Source organism: Aythya fuligula, chromosome 14 (assembly GCF_009819795.1).
Source record: "Aythya fuligula isolate bAytFul2 chromosome 14, bAytFul2.pri, whole genome shotgun sequence".
Lineage (NCBI taxonomy): Eukaryota > Metazoa > Chordata > Aves > Anseriformes > Anatidae > Aythya > Aythya fuligula.
In genome coordinates, this window is record NC_045572.1 from 12340022 (window position 1) to 12352294 (window position 12273).

General features: G+C 40.2%; 1 protein-coding gene across 4 annotated transcripts in view; it reads right to left on the minus strand.

Annotated features, from left to right (window-relative positions):
* Positions 1-12273, minus strand: part of SGCD (sarcoglycan delta) — a 204403-nt gene that overhangs the window by 79533 nt on the left and 112597 nt on the right. The window lies entirely within an intron of this gene.

Genomic DNA, 12273 nt, shown 5'->3' on the forward strand with positions numbered 1-12273 from the left:
ATGCCTTGTAATGGGCAGGCATAAAAATTTATGTGCTATCACTGACTGCTCTGTGTTAAAATGGGACAGCAATGGTAAAATCCTGAATAACATAAATGTCATTTTGGTGTTGCTGAATGACAGAAGACTTTCTCATTTTTATTAGCTTGAGAAGGAGTTCAGTTTAACAACCAATTACAACTGATGGTGCTGGTGTTAGAGGAAGAGCTCAGTATTGATGCTACCTGAATGCTGAGGCTCCTTGCTGCCTTGTAGTCAGCCCTGTGGCCATATACATGGGCAAAATCTAGCTTTTTTTTGTTTTGTTTTCTTTTTTAACAGCTGTAGGTTACTTTCTTATTTGTTTATAACTATATGAGTAGTAGCAGGAAAAATCAGTTAATAAGAATACAAGAAAAATAAGAAAATAGTAAGTTAATAAGAAAATAAAAAATTAAGGAAAAGCAGCCCATGTAACCAGAGACACGTAATTGGTGTGGTAAATACATGGGACTTGCATAAACTGCACTGATCTGAGCTACATGCACATGGGGAAGTTTTCAGTGGTGTCTGCCATCCACGGGTAGCTTTATTAAATGAGGCTGGGCTCTTGCCGTAGCTTAACCTAGTTAAGAAACAAAGTGGTGATAGCATGTGTTCACTGTGGCCCTTCATGCCAGGATGCTTTGTTCTTTACAAACGATAAATTCAGTCTCACACTGCTCTGCACTTCCTCTGGTATTTCTGAACATAGAAGGCAAATTTGCCATTTCCTGATTTTTATTTTTCCTAAGGATTTTCTAGAGACATTGGTGAAGGCAAACACTGTGAGCAGCAGCTGCCTTCTGGCCACCACCAGCCCCAACATGTGTCAGCGTTGTGGGCTGCTTTGTGAAAAAGCATCTCCCCTTTCTTTTTCCTGCACTTCCATCCATTTTCAGCTTTCTGGAGCAAAACTGTTGACAAGATTTGCCTCTGCATGGCAGGTAAGCACTTGCTTCTTTTCCTGGGAATAAACTGAAGTTATGTTTGGTAATGTCCTGTGGGAGAGAATTATCTTTGGAGACTGCTCATGTCAGATGGCTGAAACACCTGATTATCATTGCTTGTATTATTGATTGCTGTGCTCTGCATCGCTTCCAGATATATGCAATTTATTACACAGCTCAATACATCCAAACTCAGGAAAAAAAAACAGCAAATGCAAGTGACCTGTTTTTATTTCTCTTACCTGGATGATTTCTGTGCTCTTCTACCTCTGACTAGATATTAAATGTTCCTAGTTTCCATAGATTTAAGGAAGATCTACAGAGATACACATCACTGTTAGTTCTTCAGAGCCTCAAACACCTACTTGCTCTGATAGGATTTGCCCTCCCTCCTTCTCCTCACTTTCTTTATTTAATTAGTGCTCTTAATCAAGACCCTGGTCTCTAGCTGTGGAAGCCAAGAGGTTGTGGAAACCAAACACCCCTCAGTAGCCTCAGGCCTGGACAGTTAAGGCTGGTTGTGCAGCATGGCCCAGAGCAACATAACCTCCAAAGTAAGGAGAGCATGACAGCTCCTTCCTCTGTCATAAGGCCTTGTTTTGAGACCCATGGGCTCAGGTTTGTGTGCACAGTAGAAAAAAACAAACCAATGCGGTGTTGCATAGCAGCTATGGTTATACCCCTGTATGTACAGATATGCTCTGAATTGCACTGCAAGGCCTCACGTCCACAACTGGGATTCACCTTCCTGTTCTGCCTCCTTACGGACCGCAGGCATCCCTGTCAGGTGTCTTTCGGGCAGTGATTCCATGGAAAGGTGATGAGCACAGCCCAGGACAGATGCTCTGAGACATCAGTGGATGAAGGAAGGTGACCCAGGTGCCCTGCATCAACGTGGGACAGTCGATGCGTCCTCCCCCAGGATGGAGGGAGAGACAGCTGAAGCACAGCTAAAACCTTCGCTGCAAATTGATGCACTAAAACAACGCTATAAATTGCAAGACTAGCAAGCAACTAGCTCACAGAAGGCTCCCTCCAGAAGCTCGTGACAGTCTGTGAGAAGACACCTTTATAAAATTCTGGCATTGCAGCAATCAGTCACAGGGAGACATGGAGCTGAATGAGCAAAGACCAGCTGTGGGAGTTACCCACAGGAAAATGACCTCCAGAAGCTGCTGTTAAAGTTGTAGCAGCTATGGAAACATTTATGCTTACTTTCACAAGCATAAAGTAATTTGTGACAGCTCCACAGAAGTCAGGTGGCTGCTAATTTAGCAGGGAATTGGGTACAAAAGGAGGAAGCTGCCTGCAGACCAGTACAGTTAATGCAAAATTCAGCACAAACCAAGCCTACGCAAAGGCCAGAGCCCTTCACTTCCAGTGAAAACTTTTGGTCTTGTGAGTTGCTCTGCATGACTGAGAATAAGAAGCGGAAGATGAGATGAGGGTACGTAGCAAGGAGAGCACAAGAAATAGGAGGATGTCTCACAATTAGGGCAATGAGCTACGATGCAGAAAACCTTGAATTTACTCCTGGCAGCCTCACAAGCTTCACATCCAATGCTGGGTGCTCACACCACATTCCTTGCCAAGCAAATGGGGCCAGCAGCAAGGACATTTCCCCCAGACCTTACGGAAAGAAGTGCCAATGGTGTGCACGGGGACACAGGGCAGCAAGGAGCAGCTGGCGATGCTGCCACTGACATCCTGTTCTCAAGTCACGCCTCCAGCTTCCTCCGAAACAGAATAAATGACACAGATTGCAATTAACAAGGCAGGTATCCATCGCGTGATTAATAAGGCGGTATCCATCTATCCAACTAGCTTAGTGTCACAGCAATCTGCTTGTCCCTAGCAGTTCACAGAGAAAAATATGATACAACCTGACAGCTCACAGATGTGAGCATGTGTGCTCGGGTGATACAACACCTCTGCACATCATCCTGGCGTTAGGGACAGCTGCCACATGTACAGTCCCATGGCACCTTTCTCCTCTCTCAGTTCCTTCCACTTTAACTAAGTACTCACCAACTATTTATTATGATTACTTTAAGAGCCCTATACAGTTGTCTTTTAAAGCAAAGGAAACTTATGCACTGACTTTAGAGGGAGTTAGGAAAAGAAGTCTTAAGCAGAAAGAACAAGTTACGGCTGACCAAAGGCTCTAAATCCCATCCCTTGAAACAACTCCAGACTAGTGCTGGAATAATTTCTAAACAAATCATTCAACCAGTGCTTGAAGAAAGCTTAGCTCGGATTTATTGCATATTGCTGGAACGACTTTGGGCAGGAGGTATTTCTTTTCAAAGGGAAGTCCTAGTGAGTTTACTCAAAATATGATGATGTGTGGCAAAACAAAATCTGGACTTGCATGAAATAAGCCACTCCATTTGAGAGAACATTTTTGCAGGGAAAAGGATTAGCAGACCTTTTGGGAAAACGCTTATGAATCCCAACATTGTTACTACAACACAACCATCACAGGCAAAATTCCTCTCTAGGGTAATAATTTCACTTTCCATTGATATAGCAGTGAGAGTTCAAAATTTGCCTTTCATACCTCCCAGCTCCCTGTTATGGAGCACTTTGGCACTGAACCATTATGAAATGAGCCACATTCTCTTGAGCATTTTTCCGCTTTTTTGCTCAAACATAAATACCATGGTTTAATATCTTATAATCAACATATATTCCAAATGTGTCCCTTGAATTCTCTGTCTTTTTTAGTCTAGCTCATTACCATAATTATGCTAATTAGAAGGGAAAAGTCCCATCCTGCAGAAATTTGTGCTCACTCAGAAGTGGAATAAAAGATACTTATACTCACAGGAACAAGTACTTTCCTTATAATGCAGCAATTTAATAATAAAATCAGCACGTAAATTCACTGTAGAGTTCAAGGGGTTGCAAAATCAGTTTTTATACATTCCGGTTTAATTCTCTTGAACTACAATAGTCTGTCAATCACCAAATGAAGGAAAGAATCAACACATCCTTTTTACAACTATAAAGATCTTGGACAAAACATTCTCTGTGGCAACACTCCTTCAAGTTACACCAAGGCTGAATTGAAGAACTCACTTATCTTTATATTGTTGAAAGAAGTATCCAGGGAGAAGGAGGAATTAATATTTTTTTTCCTCCTTTCTTTATCTTAATGGATTCTTTTTGGGTTTTGTATTTACACTCTGGAGTAAGATTTTCTAGCTAACCCAGTATTTAGCAATTCCCACCAACCAGCGATGAAGCAGGCAGATTAAGGTTTGACTTTGAAAAAGGAAGTAACAGCTCTCCAGCAGAGTTTCTGGAGGTTAGCTCTTGAAAATGAGGCCAATTATTGGGTCATTTTTGTCTGATGTGAAAGTGCCAAAACAACTCGGGGCATTAATTAGAGCATAATACCAGGATTGTTCAAAGAAATAAGGCTCATGCAAACACACTCTGGTTTCAAAACCCCGCTCGAGGTCCACACCAATGCTCAAGCTAAAAGAAATACAAATCCTGGTGCAGAGAGATGGGACAAGGCCATGGCCTTTTTTGCAAGTCCCGTCTATCAGCACATTTGACAAGCCCATCTCAGCACACTGATTTACAGGCTGCGAGGAAAGACGGAGGAGGCTCCTGTTGCACTGACCTTCTCAAAAGGCACCGCACCTGCATTATATACTTGCTGCTATAGCAACATCAGCCTCCAAAGGTAGGATAATCATGATGTGAAGGAATATTTTCAATGCAACTCAAGTAATCATTTATGAGCCCAGATTCAGTTAATATAAGGCAGTTCATTGATGACCCTGCATTTGGAAGATACCCATCCCAGGGTACCTCTGCAGGCAGGGGAGAGAAAATGGCAATGGAGCCTACCTAGCACCCAAATCGCTCCCTGAAAGTGGTTCCTCCCAGCTGCTCGGGAGCTTCTCCAAGGTGACTTAGGCATATTTTCTAGATGCCTTTGGATAGCTGGGATAAACCTAGACCTCAATAGTGTTCAATAGCATTCAAACAAACAAACAAAAATAAACAGGTTGCCAAGCAAAATGATAAACATAGATCATGAAATAAAATATACTTCTGAAATGTGATTCCAACTATACTGATATAGAGACACTTCAGGGATTACTTTAATGATTATTGTTTTTTAATCAAATCTCATACTTTTAGCGAGAGACAGGATATAGGGTAAATTCAATTTATTTGCACAGATAGGTAAAAAGAAATGTGCTTTAGAATCAAAATCATTGTGTTAAGAGGAATCCATAGTCCCCTTGTTAAGAAGCTACTATGGAACCACCACAGAATTTTTATAGCTGTATTTGACACAAAAATATATGATTTAGCTCTTCCACTATCAGAATATACTGAAAAATAATTTAAACTGTCTTCCAGACTTATCTACAGTGTGTATATGACTTTGTTGTTAGCAGGGAGGCTCTGGGGACAGCAAAGAAATGAAAGAACTGAAAGCGCTACTCCCAAGGAGGCAGAAATAAGTATATTGCTTCTATTGCTTTTGAACGGATGCCAGCAAATAACTATTCATAGAGCAAAATGCATGGGTATGGTGAGGGTCACTCACCAGTGTAAATGGTGGGCAAAGAATGTGGTCAGATCTGTGGTATGCATCCACCCATTTCAAACAGGGATCAGAGGATAAGCAGTAGTTTAATCACTTGTCATCAGTTATTTCTCCCCAAACTCCCTGCTCCTGAATATTTAGTGTCAGAACTACCATACAGCCATCTAACATCTAATGCATGCCCGCACATCTGTGCCTGGCAGACATTATCTCTGTGCATGCTCACATGGGAGCATTCTCTTAAGGGAAACTGAGGCACAACATCAGGGATCAATGCACAGCCACAAGAGAAAGCTGTGTTAAAGGAGGAGCTTCCGAAGTTTTCTCTCCAGCCCTTTCTTATGCCAGTGTTGCAGCTAAGAAGCTAAATATTTACTTCTCTTGAGAAACAACAGGTTAATTTTATCAACTTTCAAATGCCAACAACTCTAATTTCAGATACACTCCTTTTTTCCCTGTGTTTTGCATTCTACTGCCTCCTTTCCAGAAGGCCCATTACGCTTAATACCCCGTCTTCTTCAAAACTTTTTAGTGAGCTTTCAAGAAAGTCTTTGAAGAATGAAAATAACTTATACAGCAAGGGAACGAGGAGCTTGCTAGTCAGCAGCTCGAGCCCAGAACTATCCTGCAAGACGGCACTTCCTGACATGATTTCCAAAATTATCATTATGGCAGTTTATACTTGTCGAGCTGTGAAGTAACTAGAAAACATTGAGGCAATTTTCCTGCTGTTTACTTGTTGAGGAAAATAAAGGCAAAATGTCATTTATTCTATTCATAACCAGAACCCACGCATAGGGTGTTTTTAATTTCAAATTATTATCAAGTGGGGGCTTACTTAGTCAGAGGGGACTTGTGCCAGATGCCAAGAGATTCTCTTAGAAGTCAAGGAGTACAGTATTACGTGGGTGAAAATCAGGCAGTTACATGACATAGCCAAGAATGACATGCAAAAATATACAACTGGCATCAACTCCGATTGCAAACTACAACAGAGAAAGGCACCGTGCCTTTTTCTAACACCTTTTGAAACAGAGAGTCCTTAAAGTCACAGGAAAGTGATTTTTCCTACCAGGGTTTTGCCTTTAGAGAACACAGCTTTGGGTGTCATTTCATTACAGAAAAATGTCTTATTTGGGGCTATTAGCATTTCTTCCTCTTTCTACTCCTTTTTAACAGGACATCAGCAGGAATAAATTAGGTGACTCAGTCTGCATACCTATTTATCTGCTGCGTGCAGCCTCACCTTAGATGATTTATTTATTTATTACAAGCACCAAGATCATCTAAATAATGAAATATTTCAAAATAAAGAGTGCCTCAGATCTGGATTTCCCTTATCATGAAAAACTGTGGAAGCTTCTCTCAGGCCACATGCATTTCAGAGGTGAGCTACGCCCGGTGCAGTTTTGCAGCATCTCTGGCGCAAGTGAGAAGCGATGCCCACTCCCTCCGGTGTGACAAAATGAGCAAGAGCGAGCAGCTAGCACAGCTCCTGATGCTGCAAATTTAAAAGCAATATATTCTCCAGTGGGTGTCTGCAAAGTTTGGCAGAAGCCTCTGGCATCTGGTTATGCTCCCCGGGAACCTTTCAAAGAAAATAAACAAGTTGCAGGAGGGCGATGCGGCTCTCTCCAGGAGCTGCTGCCTTGTCCCACAGGACAGCCCTGATCGGTATGAGGCAGCTTTGCATACAGATCACAGCACATGGGGAGTTGGTAGCCAGGAACAGGCTACATTAAAATAAAGCAAAACCAGTGCACTCAGTGAAACATTTTTGATCAGCAAGCTCTGTTTGCTGGAAGTGCAATGGGATGCTGCTACTCCACGCAGCCTTTTACAGCGGAGTCGGGCTCCAAGGCAGCAAGAGGTGCCTTAGCTCTCCATCACAGTCTGGACAGAACTCCGAAGGCACCTAAGACTTACAGCTTTTTCATGGTTTTGGCAGTCTGTGTTTGTTACTGCCTGTTACTTTTCAGAAAGACTTTCCTTTCTGTAAGAATCACCACCGGGGAACAATGACACATAATCACTAACTGCTGCATTTGGTTAGGGACTGAAAAAGCTCAACAAGGAATTTTTATCCCTTAAAAGAACACAGAGCATACAGCAAAACGCTGAGGCAAACAGACGTATTTCTTTTTGTCTGACCTTGGGCTGAGCATCCAGAACCCGTCTTCAGACCACATTGCCTGAAGCCATGAGATTTCTCTCCTCTGCACTGAGGAGAAGACTCCTGAAGGCAGCTTCTCAGCAGCTTTGCCTGGGACATGGCAGTGACAGTGGAGCAAGAGCTCTGCACCATTATTACACCTCCTCTCCTTTCCATCCACCTAAATCCTAAACCAGATTTCTCTCGTTTTGGCTTTCATCGCTGACCTACTTGACAACTTTGGTGAATTTAATCTCAAAGAGATGTAGGGCAAAAAAATATTTTTTCCAGGCTACCAATAAAGAATGTAGTTTCAGGAAGATTAAATAGCTTAATGGGACATTTTGGTGACTGGAGGAAATTTATAAGGTTATGATAAATTTGGGATATTAATGTAAGAATAAAGTTACACTGCTAGAAGCAGCATCTTATTGACAAAACTGCTAGGAAGTTGCCAAGGTAATAAACAAGGAATTGAGATAGATTACTGGTGATATGCTTCTGACTGTATTGTTCTATGTCAGCTGTCTGATACCTTGTGAAGTCCTTATGTATCTAGGTAAAACACTACACCCATGAACACCTTTCTTCAATAGGGTTATTAGTAAGAATAACCACGGGAAGGGCGGTCAGTGATTTTGTTACTGAGAGGTATTAACACAAATTTTACTTTTTTTTTTTTTTTTTAAATAAAACTAAACTTAAAAAAAAAATAAAGAAAATTGGAATTCAGCTGCAAACACATTAACAACCTGTATTTTCAAAGCTTAGTAAAATTTCTAGGGCCAACATTTCAGTAGAAATATTGAAATTTACAGTAAACTTATGGAAAACCAAAAATAAACACTCATTCAAACACATTCCTCATCCAGCTTCTCTGATATCACCATTTTCTCAGATTGGTCATCTGTTTTTTATTTCTCTGCAGCTCTGCACTGCTGCAATATAGGTATATCACATCTACTATAAAACCGTGCAGTAAGTTTGGTAAAGTCCTGCCAAAGCTTTCAAAGCTTTTTTTTTTTTTTTTTTTAAATCCTTTCCTCAATTGCTATGATGGGGTAAGAAAATCTTATATAATTTAAGATAATAATAGCTTCACTTATTAAACATCAGACTAAGCATTTCTGGAGAAGAATGTAACATCAGTAAATAGAGAAAATAGCAGGGTATAAAATTCTTAATAGTCATTAATTTGTCTCTTTCAAGACAGTTCTCTGAATGACATGTGGGTAACAAATGGAACACATTTACTGCAGTCAGAGAATTTTGCTCAAAGCCCATTTTAAACAGTTTGAGGTACCCAGGGGCCCAGGGACCCAGGCAGCACAGTGCAGCCAGGGCTGGGCTGTTGGGGAAGGCTGACGCCACTGCTCCAATGCATGCAGTGAGTTCAGCAGTGCTCAGCATCCCCCAATCCCAATTTTTCTACAGCCTCATTAACCCTCACGGAGGGCATGCATGCCTACAAATCCATCGTGGGGACGTCCACATGGCTCTGTCATAAGGAAGCACCTGAGGTGGAGGAGCCACAGCAGCGCTACGGCTCCGTTGGTACAGCATTTCACTGTGCTCTGAGTAAGTGACCTTGTGGCTCCCTACACAAGGCTGCATCGTGCCGTACAAATTTACTCATATGAGCCTTCAGCTATTTCATTTCCCGCAGGTCTCTTGTCATCATTGTTTCATTACACGCCTTTCTTTTCCACTGAAACTACATTTTATTTAAAAAGTACGATGAAGAATAAATGCAGCCACAGTTGAATAAACAACTCAGGTCAGCTGGTGCACCAAACTTTACCGGGATCTTGCTGTCATTTCTCATTTACACTGAATGAACTGAACTCCACTTTGCTATATCATTAAAGGCAATTGCTTTGCATGCACAACAGCTAATTTTTAAGGATTCTTTTCTTTTTTTTTTTTTCTGCTGAATCTTATCCTATTTTTTCTAAAGAATTCTTTGTTTGTTAAAGGCAGAGATTCCTAAATCACTGAAAAATACAACTTTGTTTACCTAATTGTTGGATAATGCACACAACTTATTTATACGTTTGCTTTCTAAGTTCTCCTCCGGCTATTGACGTTGTATGTTATTAGTGTCTTGTTAAGCTCACTATAAATTTTTCAGAAGGAGTCATTTAAACTTGTAAGCTCTCTATGTTTTGGCTCCCAGCTGTCTTTGGGACTGTGTTCAAGTATTCGTGTTCTTCAAGTTCCAAGAAACATCTTATCTGTCCCTACAATCACTCAAGGAATTTCAGCATAAAACTGCCTTTTATTTTCTGAACAAACAGAAAATACTCAACAATCAGGTTCCCTTCCAGCTGATACGCTCAGCCCCTGACTTCATGTTTTAAAGCTGTGTGTGTTCAAGTACTCACCTCCAAAACAACCTGACACTGTATGCATATGGCATTGCTGAAATAGGTTTTCTCCTCTGTATTGTCTGAAGTTGTGATAAAAGAGGGTTTCCATGTTAGTTCAATTAGTTCACTGATGGAACTTGAATTCCAGATCCTATCATTCAAACTCCTGTTTATTGCTCGCATTGTTTTAAAGGCCTCTCTGTTTCATAGTTGACAAAAGCTCATGCCACGGTTATAAGAGGCAATATCTTCGAATGGCTTAGCCATGAAACATCAACAGTTGTCCTAGGATTATCTACAGAGCCCCCTGGTTGCAATGGCTATAGAGATGAATGCCTATTAACTCAGGTTAATTAACATCCTTATATATTCTTGTGTGGACTTTCAGTAGATGCTTACTCAGCAAAACAAATGTCTGTGTCCTTCATTTTGGGCTGATCCATTAACTGTTGTGTCTTCCCAAGAATACATGATCATTAACTCAAATTAACTGCTATTCAATTACCTTGAGTTATAGTATGTCCCTAAACACCACTGCAAACAGATCCCCTAGAGATTTCATATACTTTAACTGTTAACTAAGGCATACTCCATATTGCTGGTAAATGATTATATCTAGTTTTGAAGTAATAACTTCACATTCCTGCTTAAATTGTTTCCTGTTATGATTTTTTTCAAAACTCCTTTATAGGTAATTGTAGTGATAAAACTTGTTCCTTGCAATAAAGCACAACTGCATTAATACTATTATTATTGCACTTGGCCAGAGATGGTTCCTGCAATCATTTTTTTTTTCTTTCATATAATCCATTTGTTTAGATAGAAAGAAGAATCTGTTTGTTTAGAAGAAGAATCCATTTGTTTAGATAGAAAGATAATCAGGTCAGAGACCTGATTATCTCAGAATGAAATTCTTATGGTAGCACATGTTTTTTAAATTTTATGGTTCTTTCAATTTTCAAAAGTTTTCTAAGATTTTTTTCCACATACTTTTTACAGAAATTTCAGAAAGGTACCACACCATTTCATATGCTTTGATTTTTTGACTTCCAGTAATGGAAAGACAGCATGGCCAAAGCTTTTGTTTTCACAAAGTACAACAATTCTGATAAATAGCTAGGAACAATTAACAAAGATCTCAGACAGTCATTGCAGTAAGAAGATAAAAAATTTTAATAGCAAAGCACACTAGAGAACTAGTAATATACTGACATCCCTCTGCAATGCTGAAATGTGTTTAAAAAAATAAGAGTGATCAATACCTTTATAGTATATAAAAAAAACAAAAAACAAAAAACAAACAAACAAAAAAAAAAAAAACAAACAGAAGTTAAGGCAATGGCTGTGAAGTGTACATTCTTATAAATAAGAACAAATGTAAAATCCCTCCATTACAAAGGTAAGAGAAAAATAAATAGTGGGAGCTAAGACAAGAGATGAAGGTGTAGCAATAAATGTTTTAAAAATTGGTTATTTTTGTTTGAATATATTTCTATTTAATATGTCCTGTCCTCCTGAAACTAACTGGGCCTCTCCTAGGCACTTAGATCAGATGAACAAAGGTAAATCAGGAACACTTAGAGTTGTTATATGCAACAAGATCTCTACAGCTTTTCCTGATGTGGACAGGGAATGTGAGGAGAGAATCCCATCCCAGCAGTTCCCCATTTAACAATCACCCCATGAAAAGGTCTTTGGCCCCGAGGAGAATTTTATCATATCATGAACAAAACAAAGACATTGTAAACACCCATTTGTTCCTAATATTCTTTAATCTATGCCAAAAGAGGGGGGTTGCATATTTTGCAAACTTATTATCAAGTCCTTTAAAGTAACAGAACTGGTTGTTGGGTGCATGAGTGTGGAAGACTTCTTCCAGAGCAGCCTGCAAGGCTCCAGTTATGGCACCTGTCAACCTGATAAAGAAAACCATTTGGGGTTTGGTCTCCTCTGTTTTACTGGGAAATAGGCAGAGGTGGCATTACAAGCTCTGTGTGCACCTCTGCATTGCAATGGTTACTTGATGGGCAGAAAGAATGGAGAAAATGGAAGAAAAGAAAACAAGAAAAGGATAAGAGAAGCACTAGAATAGGAAGTTTTGCTAGGAAAAGCTCGGTTAACACTAAATCATGCAAAAATGAACTAGGAGCTTATGTTCACTGGAGTGACAGAAATCATCAGCCGTTCATGGCCCTTCCTTTCACTGAG